Raw genomic sequence first — 22,430 nt, 5'->3', positions numbered from 1 at the left:
TTATCCATCATCACCTCTCACTAGTCTCAAGGAAATGAACACCAAAATATTTTCTTACTGCTTAATACTTGTGATATGGTTTGACTCTGTGTCCCCTCCCAAATCTCATCTCCAATTGTAATCCTCATGCGTCACAGAAGCGACCTGGTAGGAGGTGATTGGATTATGGGAGCAGTTACCCTGATGTTGTTCTCCTGATAGTGAGTGAGTTCTCATGAGATCTGATGGTTTTGTAAGTGGCAGTTTCCCCTGCTCTTTCTCTTTCCTTCCACCTTGTGAAGAAGGTATTTGCTTCTCCTTCACCTTCCACAATGATTGTAAGTTTCCTGAGGCCTCCCCAGCCACGCAGAACTGTGAGTCAATTAAACCTCTTGTCTTTATAAATTACCCAGTCTCTGGTAGTATCTTTATAACAGTGTGAGAACAGACTAATACAATTTGTCAACTCAGGATAACATAAAAATTACTTCTATTCAACTTCGATCTTATAAGAGAACTGTTGGAGACAAGTTTCTTTAATAATTATGTGTTGCTTAGTTAATGTTAAAGGCAGTATACTTTATTGAACATAGCCTTACAAAGTTAGAATTTTATCAAAAGATAGTAAATTTGAATCTAAAATTTTCTATGTTAAAGCCAAACATGAAAAAAAAATATGTAAATAATCCACTTTTTGCTCCATTGCTGCTTTTAAAAATATTTAATAAAATATCCATGTTATGGACTTATTTCTATCCTTCTCGAAATCATATTTGAAGTTCTCATCCCCAGTGAGACTGACTTTGGAGACAGGGCTTTTAAGGAGGCAATTAAGGTTACCTCAGGTCATAAGGATGGGGCCTTAATCCTATAGAGCTAATGTCCTTATAAGAAAGGGAAGAGACCCCTGAGTTTTTCCCAGTGTGCAGCACAGGGGAACGACCACATGTAAAGGCAGCCCTTTGCAAGTCACAGAAAGGGGCCTCATCAGAAACCAACTCTGGCAGCATATTGATCATGTATTTCCAAACCTCCAGAACTGTGAGAAAAAAAATTTCTGTGGTCTAAGCCATCCAGTCTGTGACATTTTGTTATGACAGCCCAAAGTAACTAATAAAATGAGCAATTAAATATTCTTCCCTATTTCTGATTAGTTTCTCTGTAATATTAGCAAATGAAAGTGTTACAAAATAAAATAGAACAAATATTGTCATCAAAAATGTTCAGAGCCCCCTTGAGTAAAAGAACATAAGAATTGGTCTGGTTTCTACCCCTAGAAAATATTTCCAATTATGCTGTATTGAAATCTGCCTTTGTATCAAAGGGTCTCAAGATTCTACAGTATAATGAAACCCTCTCAATGGCTGCAGTTTATTTTTAAAAGGTGCTTTTCTATTTTGAACCACAGTCCTAGTTTGTGGTTGAAAAGAAAAATGGGGGCAGTATCTTGGGAAAAAGCCCCAATTGTTGCCAAGAGTAAGGGCCTCCATTGGTTCAGTGCTTAACAACAACAGCTTGGAGTCGAGTTCTGAACCTCTGCTGGGAATTATTTCAGTCCTGCCTGTATGAAAGGCATATTGTCCCTGCATGGACTGCTGTTATGTTCCACGCAGAATGTGGAAGCCTTCGCAAAATGGAGGAAACAAAAACCAAGTATTTGTCTAAGGTCTTTCCTCCAATTGTTTTTTCTTTCCACTTGCATGCGGAAAAGAATTAAAGCAAATCAGCCACAATTACCTAAAGAATGCCAGACACTGTATAAGTATCAAGATGAAGACCCCCCCAAAAAAGCATAAAAAGTAGCCCGTGTGCTAACTGGAGTTTTAAAACAAATTATCTACAAATATGAAGACCATACATAGACTTTAGCTATCCTCTGGTCCAGCCATTTTTAGAGACTGAAAACTTAAAATCCCAAATGACAAAATGAAGTTTTGTGCTCTCCTCGAGTAGGGTCTGGATCAATAGAGAGGTTCGGATGCTCAGTCGGACTTTTGTAATTTAAGAATTTTGGGTGTTTAAACTCCCTTGGATTTGCACACCCTCAAGAATAAGCCACGAGCTTCTGTATCTCTTCCTATGATTCACCTGGATCCAACTTTCACCACATCTTTACTAACCAGCCTTCTTTTCCCAGTCCTTCCTGCTGCCCTCATCCTTGTCTTGGTAACTATTTCAAGCTTCCAACTTTCTGCTCCCTCACTCACTTCACTTTCTTAATCAGCTCTTAATATCTGTCAGTACTCTTTTCATGGTAAATACAGGAAACAACAAGAACTGGCTAATTGATGGTAAGTAAAGTCAAGCATCACAGACCAGTGAACAGGGATGCTGCTGGCTTTCTGGAAGAGTTTTAGCAGAACTAAGACGTGGACCTGACTCTGTTTTAGTCTTTTATTTGTGTGCTTCATTTCATGTCAGTTGGGAAAGGTAGAATCAGTTGGATGTGATTTTTTTTTTTTTCATTTTAAGGGGAAATAACTCATTTGGACAATCTTAATAAAGGAGTTTGGTTTAAAACACATGTGAAAGTTACAGACACTGAACACGATGAGTATTTATCTAGATTTCTAAAGGGTAATTCCATTTATTGAAAGCCTCATTACAGAAAGTATGTCTAAGTTGGTTAAAGATGGGACTGTAAGAGCCCAATAGTAAATAAAAAGCAAATTTAGCAGTTAGAGAGGAAGCAAAAGTGGATATTAAAGAGAAGTAGCTATTAAAAGGTGCTTAGGTGGTGAATTACACAAGTCTCCTCCCTTAATGGGAAAGTTGACTTGATCAGGAGGTGATGGGGACAGATAGTATTGTATGTCTTAGTCCCAGTCTTTAAAACAATAGTCACTAAGAGTCTTAAATATTGTACAATTTAACCCAGAAACTTTCATCCTAGCAATATATAGTAAATATATATTCAGACACTGTCCTAAAGAAACAACCATATTAGAAAGTACAGATTTTTATAGCCACATTTATCATAAAGGCATAACCAGAATAAAACCTCAGCCACATAGTTTTGCATTTCCTGGCTAATTTGTGTTAATAGTTTGTTGCTGAGTCTGCCCCACTGTGGAGAAGACTTTACCAGAGAATTAACCTACCTGGGGGAGAAACATTTCTCCTTCTGTATACCTCTTCAGTCTTCTGTGTCACCTACGGGGGTAAAGAAAAATTCTAATAAACACATCAACGTTACAGGCTTCCTGTCTCATAAAGGGTATTGACTATCCTAACATCGTCAATAAAACCTTATTTTATTTAGCTTGTAGTATGTCTTCTTTTATGTCTCACTTTTTTTGTTCTATGTTAGCTTTGTAAGATTTATCCATCTTGTGGATATCCTTATTATCATTCTGGGTCATTCTTGATCTTTCATTCTCATTACTGAATAGTATTCTGTTGTGATTTTAAGTATCCAGTCTTCTCTCAGTCATGTGAATAGACTCCAGCTGGGACTATTAACAATAGTTTTGTTCTGAGCATTCTAGTTTTTTCTTTTTCATGAACATATGTATCATTTCTTGGTATATACTAAGAACTGGAATTGTGAGATCATAGAATATGAAATTATTCCACTTCAGTAGATACTACTAAATAGCTTTACAAAGTGATTTTACTCTCATTGACAATTATGAGAGCTACAATTTGCTTCATATTCTGGCCAACAATGGGTATTTTATTGTCTTTCACATTGTAGATATCTGGTAGTTGAATATGGAATCACATTTCTCTGACAGCTAATGAAGTTGAACACCTTTTATATGTTGATTCGCCATTTGGCTATCCTCCTGTGTGAAGTCTTTTTTTCTTTTCTGATATGGAAGGATTCTTTTAAGATAGATAGATAGATAGATAGATAGATAGATAGATAGATAGATAGATAGATAGATAGATATAGATAGACAGATTTTTGCATTGGAGTTCAATATTAGCTATATATATTACAAATATCTCCTCTCACTCTGAGTCTTGATTTTTACTTTCAATAGTATCTTTTGATGAACAATAATTCTTAATTTTAGTATAACCCAATTTATTAATTTTATCATTTATGATTATTGTTTTCTGTTTCTGGTCAAGAAATGTTTTGCCTATTCCAAGGCCACAAAGGTGTTTTCTAAATTTTCCTCTAAAGGTTTTATTATATTATCTTTCATGTTTAGACCAACAATTCATTTGAAACTGGTTTTGCTGTGGTTGAAGTAAATGTTCAGAATCATTTTTTTTTCAAATGACTATCCGATTGACACAGCACCATATATTGTACAATTTATAATAATTCAGTACAACATGTTGTACTAATGTAGACTTTGTCGTATTCAGGAAATATGTGTGAATTTGTTTGGTACTCTCCAGTTGCTTTTATAGGTCAGTTTATCCATTTGTTGCCAATAACACAGTTTTAATAACCATAGTTTTGTAAGAGTTTTTGAGATCTGTTAGTATAGGTCTTTCAACTTCATTCTTCTTTAAGATTGCCCTGGCTATTTTTGGTTAATTGCATTTCTTAAATTTAAAATTAAGCTTGTCAATTTCTGTATTCTTTATTGAGAATTTATTGAGAATTTATAAATAAATTTATAAATAAATTTACGGAATTCTTGAGAATTTATTTAATTGAGGTTTACTTTAGAAACAACATTCTTACAATATTGAGACTTGAATCAATGAAAATTGTACATCCCTCTATTTACTGAGATTCTTTAATTTCTCTAAACAATAGATTTTTATATATGTGTGTGGTAGTGAGGTGGGGTTCTTTCAAAACTAGGGTTAAATTTATTACTAGATATTAAATGTTTTCTATGTTTACTCATTAATTTTATTATCTAAGTATTTGGTGTTAGTATATAGAGCTACATTTGACTTTTAAAATACCTATTTGTATTCAACAAATTTGTTAAATCTATTTTTAATAGTTTACAGACTCCTTTGAGTTATCAATCTGCATAATATCATCTATAAATATTGGCAGCTATAATTTTTCTTCTAAAATGTTTCTGTTTCTTCCTTTTTCTTGGCTTACAGAGACATGGACTAGAAGTGCCAGTAATGGACACTCATTTGTTTTCTCCAATTTCTGGGGAAAAGTGTCAATAGTTCACCTTTGTGCATAATATATGCTGCAAGTTTTGGGAGCTATTCTTTTTCAGATGGATGAAAATTTATATTCCTAATTTTCTAATGTTCTCCAAAAAATCATGAATATGTGTTAGATGTTGTCAAATGACTTCACCTTTTGAATATTTATTAAAATTATCAACTTATGTTTCTTTTTTCTGTTAATGTGGTGAATTTTAATAATAATAATAATGCTAATGTGGTCAATAATATTAATCATTATTATTTATATTTTTAACAAATAGCTACATTTAAGCATTTTAGATCTTACAAAATATCTGTCAATAATGTATCTTCTTTCCTTGAAAAGGACATGTCAATATTTGGAATCAAAATTATGTTAGCCATATAAAATAGAGCCAGAAATTACTCCCTTTTTTCTACTCAAGAATGAGTTTAGGTGAGATTCGTGTTGTTCTAATGAGATCATTTGGACATAGGAAGGGGAACGTCACACACCAGGGCCTCTTGTGAGCAGGGGGGAGGGGGAGGGATAGCATTAGGAGTTATACTTAATGTAAATGACGAGTTGATGGGCGCAGCACACCAACATGGCACACGTATACATATGTAACAAACCTGCACGTCGTGCACATGTACCCTAGAACTTAATATATATATATATATATAAAAAAAAAGATTCGTGTTGTTCTTTGGAAATGCCATCTCATCCTGAGGTTTTATTGTGAAAGACTTCAAATTAGGCATTCAATTTTTAAACAAATTTTTGAAAAAAAATAAAATAAAATAAAATTCAAATAATGCTAAAAAAATAAAATAAAATAAAAAAGGGACGATGAAAATAAATGAAATGTAACACACACACACACACACACACACACACACAAAATACTGAAGTAATCAAATTTTCTATTGAATCTCTCTCAGTCTTGTATGATTCTGTAAAGTTTTCTATTATATCCAAATTATAAAATTTGCTGTTATGAAGTTGGTCATGCTATATATATATATATATATATATACATACACATATATATATACGCATACACGCACACACACATATATATATACACATATATATATACACATACACACACACACACATTCCTTTCATCATTTGACATCATAATTATTCATTACCCTTTTTCATGCCTAATATTTCTAATTCATGATTTTATTATTTTCTTGGTGATTCTTCCTAGTGGTTTATTTATTTTATTGGCATGTTCAATGATCTAACTTTTAGTTTTGTTTCTATGTATAGTATAGTTATCTTAAATTGCACTGATGTTTTTTCTTTTTGGTACTTGTCCTGTTGTACAGTCTTTGGCTTCATTTGACTTACTTCTTCCAGAATGTTGGAATGAATATTTCAGCCACTGATGTTTAGCCTTGTTAGTTTTCAATATATATGATTAAGCCTATAAATTTCTTTCAAAACTTTGATTTAGCTATATTCCACATTTAAAAATATTTTTATCTTTAAAAGATAAAAAATTTTTTTATCTTTACCTTTCATTTTAAAATATTTTCAATTTGAACTGTGAATTCCTCTTTGACCCTGGAATAATTAGAGGTATCCTGCCTAATTTCTATGGAGTTTGGGATCTGGAGGTTATCTTTTTAAAAAAGTAGATAACTAAATTCCAACTTAATCCCTTTGTGGTTAGAGATCATACTCTGAATAATGTAATTCTTTGGAAATTTGTTGAGTCTCTCTTTACGGATCCATCTCCTTTCTATAGAGAAGAGTTAATATATTTTTATTTGGGGACTAAAAAACTGTCATTTTACATAACAGAAGTTAGGAGAGACGGTAATAGAAGGGCGAAATTCTAACTGTCCCACTTATTCCTGATAGAGTTCTTTAATTAATTACATTCATAATTGTCCTGTGTCCCAAGTCTGTCCTTTGTGCAATTAGCTCAGATTTCTGTGCCTTGAGGGCTCCCTTGGTAAATATCGTACTTACTGCCGGTGTTTTGGATTGTAAATTTCTCTATTAATATCAGCCCACCTGCTTGGAATTTTCCAGATTTTGTCAGACATTCTGGTCCACTGATTTCTTATTTTTCTGTAGTTCTTATTTCTTTCATAACTTTCTACAATCTCAAAGGGAGCTTGGGAATAAGAGGCAGTAAAACTCTGTGCTCAGTCTGCTCTCTTGAACAAGCTCAAGGATAATTTTTAATGTTAATTTTAAATGTTTACATTTAACATTTAACATGACTTGCAAACGGGTTACATAAACCAGTGTTAACTAAAGCATTAAAACTGGGGACTCTTGGTAAAAAAGAAAAGTTTTAAAATTGAAAAAAAAAAAACTATTAAGGTAAGAGTGTACCCTATATTCTATTAAAACCAATCATTGATTAGTTCAATTCAGTCAAACTGTAGCCCAATGAATGGGAGAAGGAATTAATTTTTCTTTATAAATGAATTTTCCAGTTTCTTATCACTACCCTGAAGAGTTTCAGTACCACACAGCCAGTCCAAGAGAGCAGATTTAAAAAAGAGAGAAAAAAAGAGAGAGCCATATTTATAATCATTTGCGAATTAACAGGCTATGTAAGACTAATTATCAGAGGGATGTTTTATGAACTTTGAGTTGGAGTAGTGTGCAGAGTAGAGAAAAAGTGAGTGACCATAAAGGGCAGCATACCTAGATATGACTTTTTGTGCCGAAGGTCTCATCAATCATCAATTTTCCTTTCATCTGCTGATTTCTTCCAGTTACTTCGAGTGAGATAAAAGTTGACTTGTCAAAAGCTGACATTCTTCCTCTGAATCGCTTCACAATTGTTGTGGCACTTTTGCTTCTCAAGTTTGAAAAAAGAGGAAAATTCCTGAGGGAGAGAAATGGGTAGTTCAGTGCATCACCCTGAAAAAAAGATTACAATAAATACTCTCCAGGACTGAAAGGTGAAGATTTAGGTCAGAAAGTAGAAAGCTGTACTTTATTGTCAAAAGATTTTCTTTGAAATATTTGTCTCTAATATAACGGGGTCTATTTTTACTTGAGATGATCAGCTGTCATGTGAAATACATAAATCTGCTCAACTTTAAGTATGCAGATCATTCTCTCACATCTTACGTGTGAGCACTTCATTTTCTTAAAATTACTGCAAAATTAGTTTATTTATAATCCACCTGATGCTCATATCATGTAAAAAAAAAAAACTGTAGAATATCTCTCATATAACACATATTTCTTGTGCTTTACATGGACTATTGCTAAATTATTTGTAAATAGAGGTACAAAATACATGAATTTTTCATGATGATATTTGATATGGTTTGGATCTGTGTCCCCACCTAAATCTCATGTTGAAATTAATCCCCAATGCTGGAGGTGGGGCCCCAGCAGAAGGTGATTGGATCAGGGAGGAGGCAGTTTCTAGTGGTTTAGCACCAACCTCCTAGTGGTGTTTTGTCATAGTGAGTTCTCACAAGATCTGGTTGTTTAAAAGTGTATAGCACCTTATTCCTCTCTCTCTTCCTGCTGCTCCAGCCATGTGAAGTGCTGGCTCCCCCTTTTCCATCTGCCATGATTATAAATTTCCTGAGGCCTCCCCAAAATCAGAAGCTGCTATGCTTCCTGGACATCCTGCAAAATCATAAGCCAGTTAAACCCCTTTTTTTAAATAAATGACTAGTCTCAGGTATTTCTTTACAGCAACGTGAGAACAGACTAATACAGTCATCGGTAACTAACCAAGTATGCATCAGGAGTGTCCAATTCCCACTGTCTCAGTTGTAGGTGCTGGGTCATGCACAGTCAGATATGACACAGAATCTCCTCTCTTCTACACCACTGAGTGCTCAAAGGTCATTTTGATCTTACAGTTTCTCAAGAATAAACTATGGATGAACCTCACTCAGAGAAACTGGGTCACAGAGCAAATTCTCATGGCATTGGCCTATTGGCTAGGAGATAGGCTAAAGGGGGCTGTGGAGGAGGTTGACACAGTGTTTTGATGAATGAGAGATTGACAATGAATGCCTTAGAAGATTTATTCCACAAAGCTGTTCATCAGTAAAACAATGGTTTTTGTAGCACATTTTTTTCTCTATTGCCAAGTTCTTTTATAAAGTGTCCTTTGTCTGAGACCATCTTTCTGCTAGAAGAATCCTGATATTCATGTGCTCTTCCTTTAGATATCTACCTCGGACTCCACTTCTTCCAGCTAAAAGTCGTTTGCTTCTTGACAAACGCACACACACACACATGCATTCTTCTCGTTTCTGTCATAATAGCGCTAGAAAACCAATCAGCAACCTGAATAAAAATCCATTAAAACCACAGTTCAAATCATGAGTGACAGAAAAATACTTTAAAAGATTTTCCCTCTCATAAAGGGCAATGATGACTAAATAACTGTGCAGTTGATACTTACTGGTGAGGAAGAGAGATATGTATTCTACTCCCAGGAAGAGAGCTACCCAGCCCAAACAACCCCTCCCACATACTACCCCAAAATGGGTTGAATTAAATATTTCTGATGAAACTAACAAAGAAAATAGAAAGCTTATATTTTTGTATCAATTACAATTTGGCACTTACATTCTTCTAGTCTATACATTAGTGTATATTGAAAATTTTGCTAAGAAAATATCAAAGGCTTTAATTTCAGTCTCTGAGTCTACATTTTTTACTGCTATGGCTTAATCCTTTGTCAATGTATGACTTTTAGTTTTCTTAAGTTTCTTATGTCACAGAATCAATGCTTAATGATGACTTGTAAAAAGGTTGAAAAGGCTTAAGGTTTTTAGTACCTAAAGCTATTTTTTAACATGTTATACTAGCCAAAGAATTTGTCCGAAAAGCATTTATTATCTGTTCCAGGATTCATAGATAAACACACATTATAATTTTATTGAATTCAGCATATTTTTAAAAATTGAAAAGACATAATTTTTCTATTTATAACCTAACTACAACCTGTGCATTTAAAAAAGAAAAAAAAGAAAAAAGAAAACAACACTTCAAAGACAAGCTGTAGAGGTAATTTAGTCTGTCTGTATTTAAAATGAGCCAAAAGGAAAAAAAAACACCCAAATACAATTGGCTAATTGCTTTCAATTTGGCTTTATTTCCTTGACACTAATGGAGAAATTCTAACATCTACACAACTAATGAGTTTGGAAGTTATGAGTTTTTTCTGAGCATGGATATCAAGTTGGGGGAGAAAAAGTTTATTTGCTGTTTAGAGAACAGCAAAGACTGAACAGACGTCATTTATGTCTGCATTTCAGTCTGTTATGTGTCAGGGTGTGTGACCCTGACACATGATTGAAGTAAAACATGGGTGTGCAAAAATATATTGTCAATCTACTGTGCTTAATGTCATGATAGATGTTCCATCAGAGCCATAGAATAGTCATCTATACAGCAACAATGATGAACAACAATAGCGATAATTGTTAGTACACCAACTATGAAATACTCTTTATATCCAGGTTCCTTTCTAAGTGCTTTGTAACGTGTTACTCCTTGAGTTCTCACTGAAGAATATAGGTGTAATTGTCCTTATTCTAGTAGAAACAAATTATAATGATCTCTGAGGTAAATATTTTTTCATAGTAAGTGGAAAATCCAGGATTCACTATCATATTTGCCTCAATCCAAAGCCCATGTTTCTAATCCCTAATCTACATCTGCTTACTTAGCCACTGGGGAAGTGTTCTGGAGGAGGTACAAGATAGCTGAATCTGAAAAGTAAAATGAAATTAAGCAGATAAGGAAGGTGAGTAAGGAAACTAACAATCAAGAAGAATGTAATTTACACACCAAATAAGGAAAGAAAATTATGTTTTTATGAAAACCAAAGCAATTTTTTGTTACGTGATTACACATTGCATAGAGAAAGTTGCAGACATAAGGCTGAAGAGACAGGCTGACGTCAAATTTTTGGGAGCTCAAATGCCCAACCAGGAAGCTGGAGTTGCCTCAAGTCATAGGAAATTGTAAAAGCTCAGTCAGAGAAATGGCATGGCTGGATTTGCATATTTGGTGTGTGTTCTATCAGACCAGGTGGGAGGACATCTCACTGAGCCATTCTCACGATATTTAATAGAGAAAATGGAGCAAATCTATGAGAAAAGAAGGACTTTACATCAAAAAATAAAATAAAATAAAATAAAATAAAATAAAATGGAAGAGTTAGCAATGTGTTCACACGTGAGCTCTGAAGATGGGTAAGGATTAAAAGTGAAACTTTGAAAATCCTCTGTGTAGGAGGCCACAGTTGTACCTGGCTTAGTTCTCAGCATTGGCTCCCTTGTGTGGGGCAGGACTATGATTTGGCCTCTGGTCTGCCTGAGGTTTGTCTCAGTGTTTCAGACAATGAGGCAGAGCCTGGGCACGCTGGGCCTGCCTCATTCTTGGGCATCTGTACTTGGTTCCATTTGGCATGTTCAGTCTATACACAGCTTAACAAAGTACTTGTTCTAAGTCATAATGACTCTTACTTCAGGACTTTGGAATCTTCTTTTTCCTTCCAATAAGGTTTGGCTGTTTCCCCACGCAAATCTCATCTTCAATTGCAACTCCCACTTGTCATGAGAGGAACTCAGTGAGAGGTGATTGAATTATGGTGGCAGGTCTTTCCTGCGCTGTTCTCATGATAGTGAATGAATCTCATGAGATCTGATGGTTTTAAAAATGGGAGTTTCTCTACACAAGCTCTCTTTTTGCCTCCTGCCATCCATGTAAGACATGACTCATTCCACTTTGCCTTCCACCATGACCGTGAGTCCTCCCCAGCCACGTGGAACTGTAAGTCCATTAGACCTCTTTTTCTTCACAGTTTAGGGTATGTCTTTATCAGCAGTGTGAAAGCGGACTAATAAACCTTCCTGCTCCCTATTATAGTTAACGCTTTTTCAAACTTCATATATTAGCTCCAGCACATACATTCAAGGATGGCATTTTCCCCCACTTCCCCAATCAAATGAGAGACCCCACACCTACTCTCATAGTCCCACAGTTTCCTATAGCGTTCTTCCAAAGTACTAATCACTAGTTCTAATGGTATTTTTAAGAGATTATTTGATTATGCCTACCTCTTCCAGTACACTGCCACTCTCTGAAGGAAAGGCAATATATGTAGTGTTATTAAATGTGCCTCACAAACCTAGTACATTTTCTGGAACCCAGTGTGGACTTAATATATATTCATTGAATGACAGAATGATTTTCCCATTGGTGCCATCTCATTTGACACCATAAAATGAGAATTATATCTTACAAGCTGTGACCTCACTGATATCTCCCTCATGGTTATATGGTTATATTTAAAAAAAAAAAAATCAACTTGAGGATTTAATTTAAACATTGTAGCAAACATCCTTTTGGGGATTTTCATAGTTTGGTCATTCATTCACTCATTCATTCCACAAACAATAATTGAGCACAATGCCTTCCTCTCCAGGGCTCTGTTAGTTCTGTCCACTCTCCAATCTCAGCATTCTACATTTTTTTTTCAACAAGCTAATCCTACCAGCTGAAAATAAGTTGCCAGTATCCCAGTCCCTTGTGATTTTTACTAAAAATTGCCTGCGAAATGAGACATGCCCCTTTCATGATTTTCATTAGAGAGCAAATTGCTTGTGATACTTTTGGCAGAAATTAAATGGATGTATAGAGGCAGTGCTATCTTATTATGCAGTTGAATTTTTGAGAAAGGAATGGGGTTTGACAGACCCAAAGTTTCACTGTTGCTTTAAAAATAACGGCATCTCTGATCTCTCAAGCTACTGCATGAGGACACCTAGTCTGAGTGTCTAGTGACGGTTTTTACAAAGAATTTTACCCTGTAATGATCACACCTGTCTTATTATTGTTTCAAGTGGTTGCAAGGAAGGTGTTTTCTTCCTGTTATTTCAAAGAAAACAAAAATATTTTGGAGGTTTGTTATTTGAACACCTTTCTTTTTTCTTAGTTCAAAATCCTAGCAAAGAGCGATAGTTAGTGGTGTGTGTTGAAATGAAATGCTGCAGTTGAAAGTTGCTATTGCAATTTCCCCAATGTGTCATGCCGATGCTAACCTTTTCACAAGGAAATGCTTTGAGAAACTTGGATTGTTAAACAGTACACTCTGAGTTGAGAGGAGAATTGTGGAGGGATGATGGGCAAAATTGTTTACATATATTTCTCAAGAGCATTTGGTGAGTATAATGAATTATACTGAAGTACAGCGCTTGTTTAAAATGTTACATATTGTAACATGGATATTAGTGTTTAGAATTGCTCACATGGTTTATGTATCTATATTGCTTTTCTTTATGATTGGCACTCTTCAAGAAAGACTTGAAGTAGGCTTTGCCGATTCTTTACCAATCACCAGATACTAGTGTTTACAACGTACTTTAGTCTATACAAAGATGTACTTTACACTATACTTTAATCTATAAAAAGATGAACCATCAAGGCAGGAATTCTTAGCTTTAACAGCAGAATAACAGCAATGTCTACTCATAAGAATGTCTTTAGCTCACATGTGGCCACACTTTTATTTCATCACCTGATATTCATGTTAGATCCAGTTGACTTGGTCTTGAGAATGAATCAAAGATACGGGTGCTCTGGTTTCCTACACTTAAATGTGTGTAACTCTCATTATATGCTTGATCCTGATACAAATGGCCATCTCCTGACTATAAAATTTAAGCTTTAGCATATGTTGTTGTTCTACACATGTCTTAGCACTAAATATGCAATCAAAGTTAAGTTCTACTTTCCACTAACTCAGGTATGAAAACATACTTAGATGCACCAACTAATAGATTTAGAAAAATAATTTGACTGATTGAATGTCAAATGTCGTAATTTCAAAAATCTAGAAATTTGAAATTGTCTACTTGATTGACTTAATGGAACTCTCATTCAAGTTTCTGGTCCCATAGAAAGATAATTGATGTTTCTGTGAGCCAAAGCTGAGAATATCAAAATTGCATAGAATCAAAAGGAAATACTGGAAGTAGGAAAATACTTAACAGGAAAAAGAAGAGGTGCCTTTTATTGCTCATTAGTAGACTCCACATAACTGAGAAAAGAATCAGTGAGATTAAAAATAAGCTATTAGAGAATTCCCAAAATATATGCAAAGAGAAAAGTAGTACAAAAAAACACAGAACATTCAAAAATTGTAATAAAACAAAAACCAAAAACAAACTAAAACTAAATAATTGCAGTATAATTTTAACAGGCATCGTATGCATATTATTTGAAGGAAAAGACAGAGAATGAAGGAATTAGATTTGAAGTAATAATTACCAAGAACTCTCCAAAATTAATGACAGACACTAAGCCACAAATCCAGGAAATTCAAAAAACAAAAAGTAGGAAAAATAAATAAATAAATGCACACACACACACACACACACACACACACACACACAACTCCAAAGCATACAAAATTCAAACTGCAGAAAACTAAAGATAGGAAGAACAACTTCAAAGTAGCCAGATTTAAAAACAAAAACAAAAAACTTCCTTATGGAGGAATAATTTTAAGGACAAAAGCAGGCTATCAACAATCACACAAGCAAGAAGAGGGTAAAGTGAAATTTTAAAATATTTAAAGAAACTAACTACCAAACTCAAATTCTATAATCAGCAAAGTTATCCTTGAAGAGTGAAGAAGAAATAAAGTATTTTATTGGCAACAGACCTTCCCTCATGAAACGTTAAAAGATGTTCTTCAAACAGAAGGAAATGATACCTCAGGAATGTGTATCTACAAAAACATAGGAGAAAATAAGTAAAGATAAAATAAAATATTTTGTTTTACTCAATCTTAAATGACAAAAAAGATAACTACTTGTTTAAATTAATAATAGTAACAATTTATTTGGTAATTCAAGCATATGAATAAAAGAAATGAATGATAGCAATATCATAAGGAATGGGAAAAAAATCAAAAAATACTTATTAAAATAAGATTAATATGAAGTTTGATCTTAGATAACAGGTGCAGTTAAAACTACAAGTCAATAACAAAAATTTAGGTGAGAAATTTCCAAGTATTTGAAAATTATATAATATACTTCTAAATACCATATGGGTCAAAGAAAAAGTCTCAGGAGAACATCTAAATAGTTTAAAATATAAGAAAATTAAAATGCAATTATGAAACTTTTGAAGAATGCAGTGAAAATGGTGCTTCAAAATTCATTGTATTAAATTCATATCTTGGAATAAAGGAAATATCTACAATCAATAACCTTTCTACTTTAAGAAACCATAGAAATAAGGGAAACTTAAGCCTAAAGCAAGCAAAATAAAAGAAATAATGAAGATTAGAGCAAAAGTTACATTATCAAAAAGCAGAAAAATAATAGACAAAATCAAGCAAACAAAAGATTGCTCTTTGCAAAGTTCAGTAAAGTTGATAAAACTATAGCCAGACTAACCAAGATAAAAAAGAGAAGACACATATTATCAATATCAGAAATAAAAGAGTCATTACTACTGAAGCCATGGACATCAAAAGAACAAAATATTATTACAATGAACAATGTTATGCTAACATATTTGATAACAAAGTTTAAATAGCTAAACCTCCTGAAAGACAAACGATCAAAATTTACACAAAGGAAAATGAGAATTGTCCTATATTTATTAAAGAAATTGAATAATAATTCATAACTGTTTAAAAACAAAGCATGAGAAACAGATGGTTTCAGTTAATGAATTCTACCAATCATTTAGGAAATAAACAATGCCATTTCTCCACAACAGAAGCAAAAGAGCCACTTCCTAACTTATTACATAATATCAGTATTTCCCTACTACCAGAAGCAGATAAAGACATTAAAAAAAAGAAAACTACTGACCAATATCCTTTAAGAACAGATGCCAAATTTCTCAACTAAATAATAATAAATTGAAGAGAATGTACAGAAACAATAACACATTACAACCAAGAAAGATTATTTCAAATACACAAGGTTAATTCACATTCAAAAATAAATCAACTAATATAACGGACTCAGAAAAACTACGTGCTTATAGCAATTGAAACTAAAAAATTATGTGACAGAATCCATGCCCATTCATCATGAAAACACACATCAAAGTAGGAATAGAGAGGAACTTCCTTAATTTGATTTTTTAGAATTACAAAACCTCCTACCACTAGCATCATACTTTGTGGTGGGTGTCTGAAAAACTTTTCCTGAAGATCAAGAACAGAGAAGGACATATTTTGTCATCATTACTCTTCAGTTTTGTATTGGAAATACTAATTGATACAAAAGGGTAAGAAAAATAAATAAAAGGTATACAAATTGGAAAAAAAGAAAGAAAACTGTCTTAATACACAGATGACATGATTTTCTATGTGGAAAATCAAAGAATCTATAAACAGCAGCAACTTAGAATAAATAGGCAAGTGGTTGGGTGCGGTGGCTCACACTTGTCATCCCAGCAATTTGGGAGGCCGAGGCAGGTGGATCACCTGAGGTCAGGAGTTTGAGACCAAACTGGCCAACATGGTGAAACCCCATCTCTATTAAAAATACAAAAGTTGGCCGGGCATGGTGGCTCACGCCTGTAATCCCAGCATTTTGGGAGGCCAAGGCAGGAGGATCACGAGGTCAGGAGATTGAGACCATCCTGGTTAACATGGTGAAATCCTGTCCCTACTAAAAATACCAAAAAAAAAGCCAGGCATGATGGCAGGCACCTGTAGTCCCAGCTACTGGGGAGGCTGAGACAGGAGAATGGCGTGAACTCAGGAGGTGGAGCTTGCAGTGAGCAGAGATCACGCCACTGCACTCCAGCCTGGGCGACAGAGCAAGACTCTGTCTCAAAAAAAAAAAAACAAAATACAAAAGTTATCCAGGTGTGGTGGCACGTGCCTGTACTCCCAGCTACTCCGGAAGCTGAGGCATGAGAATTGTTTGACCCCAGAGGCAGAGGTTGCAGTGAGAATTGATAGGTAAGTATAGAAGTTCACAAGATGTAAGGTTATTATACAAAAGTCAATTCCATGTTTACATACAATCAAAGAACAATTGAGATTTATAATTTTTTTAAAAAAAAAAGACATTTACAATAGCCTCCCCCAAATTGAAACAATGAAGTATTTACATGCAAATATAACCATACACATATATTTAGGATCTATAGACCAAAAAACACAAAACAATGATGAAAGAAATAAAAGATTTGTGTAAATGCATGGAGAGATGCCCCATATTTACAAATTGAAAGATTCAGTATTCTTATTTTTTGGTTTTTTTTTGAAACAGAGGCTCACTCTGTTGCCCAGGCTGGAGTACAGCGGCGTGATCTTGGCTCACTGAAACCTCCACTTCCCAGGTTCAAGCGATTCTCCTGCCTCAGCCTCCCGAGTTGCTGAGACTACAGGCACCCGCCACCACACCCAGCTAATTTTTGTATTTTTAGTAAAGATGGGGTTTCACCATGTTCGTCAGGCTGGTCTTGAATTCCTGACCTCATGATCTGCCCACCTAGGCCTCCCCACGTGCAGGGGTTACAGGAGTGAGCCACCGCACCTAGCCAAGATTCAATATTCTTAAGATGACAATTCTTCTGAACTCTCTCAAGTGATTTAATTCAATCTCAAAGAAAATCCTAACACACTATTTTGGAGACATTGACAAGCTGATTCTAAAATTTTGGTGAGGATCAGAAAACGATAACCCAAAATATGGCACTTTGGCATGCTGAGTGCTTTGAATTAAAAAAAAAAAAAAAAGTTGAAAGGCCTCAGAAGTAAGCCTCAGGACCATGGTCTCTCTTTAATCTCTAGCCTCCCTTACCCCTTCTTTTGCTGAAGCCTCAGGAAAACCTTTCTCTCAAGTTCCCTTATCTGATTAAAAAAAGTTCCTTCAGAAGTCACAAAATTGTCTTAAAACACACTTCTTAGAAATTTCAACAGTAATCCAGGGAAGATTAACCACTGGAGAAGAGACTAGATCTAAAGTCATCACCATGCTCAGAGAGATTTTTCATCTAGTCTTCTGAGGGAAGCTCCAAGAGATTACCAGGGACATTTTATCTGCATAATAGGACAAATTTTGTTCCTGGTGAACATCTACCCATCACCTGCTCCTAACTTGCCACCACCTCAAAAGAACTATGTCTGTTTTTTAGGCCCATTCATTTCTCTAAACATCATTGCCTATACTCTAAATTGCCTGCACTCCCATCTCCTTCTCCCCTATGAAGAGAGTGTTATTTAAACTGCAGCCATCTGGCCTTTCTTTGAGACTCATATTTTCCATGGCTTCCATGCTTCTGCACATTAATACATTTATGTGCCTTTCTTTTGTTAATCTATCTATTGTCGGGTTTTTTCAGCAGCAAATCCTCAGAGGGCAGAAGAGAAGCTTTCCCTTTTCCTCTACAGGAAAAATTAAAAAGCAGAAGATCCAGAATAACCAACACAATCCTGCAGGAACAGAGGAATAATGGTGAGGATTCACACAATCTTATTTTATTTTAAGACTTAATATAAAGCTACAAAGATTAAGATAACATAACATTGACCCCACCCCATCAAAAAAACACATAGATCAATGGAACAAAACAGAGAGGCTATAAATAGGCCCAAACATATATTCAAATGAATTTATAACTGCCCGATGGGTTCATCTTGCCCACTGCCTAGTCAGGGCCAATTTATCAAGACAGGGGAATTACAATAGAGAAAAAGTAATTCACACAGAGCCAGCTGTGCAGGAGACCAGAGCTTTGTTACTACTCAAGTCAGTCTCCCTGAGCATTCAGGGATCAGAGGTTTTAAGGACAACTTGGTGGGTGTGGGGAAGCCAGTGAACCAGGAGTGCTGATTGGTTAGGAAGGAGATAAAATTATAGGGAACTGAAGCTGTCCCGTTGGGCCAAGTCAGTTCCTGGCTGGGGCCACAAGATCAGATGAACCAGTTAATCGATCTGGGTGGTGCCAGCTGATCCATCTCTTGTAGCCTCCTAAACCATAATTTCTAACCTTTTTTTTTTTTTTTTTTTTTTTTTTTGAGACGGAGTCTCACTCTGGAGTGCAGAGGCTGGAGTGCAGTGGTGCGATCTTGGCTCACTGCAAGCTCCGCCTCCTGGGTTCATGCTATTCTCCTGCCTCAGCCTCCCAAATAGCTGGGATTACAGGTGCCTGCCACCATGCCTGGCTAATTTTTTTTTTTTTTTTTTTTTTTTTTTTTTTTTTTTTTTGTATTTTTGGTAGAGACAGGGTTTCACTGTGTTAACCAGGATGGTATCGATCTCCTGACTTTGTGATCCGTCCGCCTCGGCCTCCCAAAGTGCTGTGATTACAGATATGAGCCACCGTGCCCGGCCCATAATTTCTAATCTTGTGGCTAATTTGTTAGTCCTACAAAGGCAGTCTAGTCCCCAGGCAAGAAGGAGGTTTGTTTGGGGAAAGGGCTGTTATTGTCTTTTTTCTAAACTATAAATTAAGTTCTTCCCAAAGTTAATTCAGCCTACATCCAGGATTGAACAAGGACAGCTTGGAGGTTAGAAGAAAATGGAGTTGGTTAGGTCAAATGCCTTCCACTGTGTCAGTCACAATTTTGCAATGGCAGTTTCCATTATTCCAAAAGATTCAAAGTCAAGTCAATGAAGTAAATGTTGACATTTTAAACAAATAGTGCTGAAACAAACAAAAAGAGCCCAGCACATATGCTACAGCTTTCACAAAAATTAAGTTGAAATTGATTAAGTACCTAATTTTAAAATGAAAAACTATAAAACATCTAAAAGATAAACATAAGAGAAAATCTATGGAATCTTAGATTTGTTGATGAGTTTTTAAATACATCACCAAAAGCACAATACATGAAAAAAAAAAAAAAGGTAACACTTTATTAGAATTACAAATGTCTGCTCTCTGAGAAATATTAAGAGAGTTAAAGGACAAGCCATAGAACGGGAAAAAAATATTTGTGAAACACATATCTGGTATAGAAAAAATAGAAAAAATAAAAATATTACATCCAAAATATACAAAGGGATGCTTAAAACTCAAGAATAAAATACAACTAAATTAAAAAGTAAGCAAAAGTTCGGAACAGATACTACCATCCATATACATGGCAAGTAAATACATGCAAAGATGCTCAACATTAGTTGTCATTAGGTATATAAAAATTAAAATAATAATGAGATAACACTGTACCTGTATTAAGAGGGCTACAAACCAAAATATGCTAAAACTAAATACTGGTTAGGATCAGGAGCAATAGGAACTCACATTCATTACTGGAGAAAATGCAGAATGGTACAACCACTCTAATGGATAACTTAGCAGTTTCTAACAAAGCTAAACATATTTTTACCTTGTAATCCAGCAACTGGGTTCTTAGATATTTACCCAGATGATTTGAGAACTTTTAACCACAGAAAACTTTCACATGAATGTTTATAGAATTTTATAAAATTGTCACCAAAAACTGAAAGCTATCAAGATGTCCTTCAATAGAGAAGTGAATAAACTCTGGTATATCCATACAATGAAAGATTATTCAGAGATAAGAAAGAATGAGCTATCAAGCTGTACAAGGACATAGGTGATTCTTAAATGTGGATTGCCAAATGAAAGAAGCCAGCATGAAAGGACTGCTGCATACTGCATGATTATATTATATTCTGGAAAAAGCAAACTTATAGAGAGGGTAAAGATATCATATTAAAGTATCCTGGGCAAGATGGAAAGACCCTGGCTCTACAAAAAAAAAGAAAAAAAAATTAAATATTAGCTAGGCATAGTGGTTCACACCTGTAGTCCCAGCTACCTGGGAGGCTGAGGCAGGAGGATCCTTTGAGCCCAGGAAGTAAAGGTGGCAGTGAGCCATATATATGGTGCCACTGCACTCTAGACTGGGAAACAAAGCAAGACCATGTCTCTAAAAATGAAAAAAATAAAAAAAAAAAAAAAGTAAAGATATCAGTGGTTTCTAGAGGTTCATAGACACAGATTTGAGTAGGTGAAGCATAAGGGGCTTCCTGGAGTGGCGAAACTATTCTGTATGATACAGTAATGGTGGATAGATGATACTATGCATTTATCAAAACCCATAAAAGTCGAGAGGACAAAAACTTAACCATATTGTATGCAAATTTAAAAAAAAAAATTATTTAGGAGGTTAAGAGATCCCAGATACAAGGTAAACTGTAATTATATAACCATCTAATCTTCAACAAGGCCAACAAAAACAAGCAACAAGGAAAGGACACTCTATTCGACAAATGGTGCTGGAATAACTGGTTAGTCACATGCAGAAGATTGAAACTGGATTCCTACCTTTCACCAGATACAAAAATTAACTGAGGATGAATTAAAGATTCAAATGTAGGCTCTCAAACTATAAAAATCCTAGGAAATGTCCTTCTCAACACTGGCCTTGGCAAAGAAAATTTGGCTAAGTCCCCAAAAGCAATTGCAACAAAAACAAAAATTGAGAAGTGGGACCTAATTAAAGAGCTGCTGCACAGCAAAATAAACTACCCACAGAGTAAACAGACAACCTATAGAATGTGAGAAACTGTTTGCAAACTGTGCATACCACCAATGTCTAATATCCAGAAACTGTAAGGAATTTAAACCAACAAGCAAAAAACAGCATAAATTAAAAAATGGGCAAAGGACATGCACAGACACTTTTTAAAAGAAGACATACAAGCGGCCAACAATCGTGAAAGAATGTTTGCCATCATTAATCATCAGGGAAATGCAAATCAAAACCACAATGCTGTACCATCTTACACCAGTTACAATGGCTGTTACTATACACTCAAAAAACAACGGATGCTGGCGAGGCTAGAGAAAAGAGAACACTTACACACTGTTGGTGAGAATGAAAATTACTTCAGCCACTATGGAAAGCAGTTTGGAGACTTTTCAGAGAACTTAAAACAGAGGTGCCATTCAACTCAGCAATCCCATTGAGACAAGAAGTCTTCTTCCGATCGAAGGTTTTTCTCAATTGAAGGGCTCGTGTCTCAGGGGCTTCAAGGAATGAAGCTGTGGACCTCAGCAGCCAGTGTTACAGCTCCATTAGAGAAATGGGCGAACCTAAAGAGTGTGCGGCTGCAAGATTTGTTAAAGTGAAAGCGAAAGTAAAGCGAAAGTGAAAGGAAAGCTTCCACGTGGTGGAAAGGGACCCCGAAGGGTTTCCATTTCTGGCTTAGGTGTCTTATGCTTGTATCGCCTTATGACCCCTCACCTTTTCCTTTTTCTGTCCTATAGAATTAAATTATTTTCAACCTGCTTGTAGGTTGGTGGTCCTGAATGGTTAAAAACATCAGGCTACAGCTAGAGCTTAAACTCCCTGTATGATTGGTTGATGTTTCAATCCCTTAGCTTGCAGCTGTGACTCATTTTG

At 35.2% G+C, this 22,430-nt stretch overlaps 1 long non-coding RNA gene across 1 annotated transcript in view; it reads right to left on the bottom strand.

Annotated features, from left to right (window-relative positions):
• Nucleotides 1–22,141, bottom strand: part of LOC115897673 — a 110,931-nt gene extending 88,790 nt beyond the window's left edge. The window contains exons 1-3 of the long non-coding RNA XR_004057436.1: nt 21,888–22,141; nt 7,724–7,907; nt 3,081–3,132 (exon numbers count right to left, since the gene is read on the bottom strand). This is a non-coding gene — a long non-coding RNA (uncharacterized LOC115897673). The remainder of the gene's footprint in view (nt 1–3,080; nt 3,133–7,723; nt 7,908–21,887) is intronic.
• Nucleotides 22,142–22,430: the final 289 nt, after the last annotated feature.

Source organism: Rhinopithecus roxellana, chromosome 5, assembly GCF_007565055.1.
Source record: "Rhinopithecus roxellana isolate Shanxi Qingling chromosome 5, ASM756505v1, whole genome shotgun sequence".
Taxonomy (NCBI): domain Eukaryota; kingdom Metazoa; phylum Chordata; class Mammalia; order Primates; family Cercopithecidae; genus Rhinopithecus; species Rhinopithecus roxellana.
This window is presented reverse-complemented; position numbering and strand designations above follow the sequence as displayed.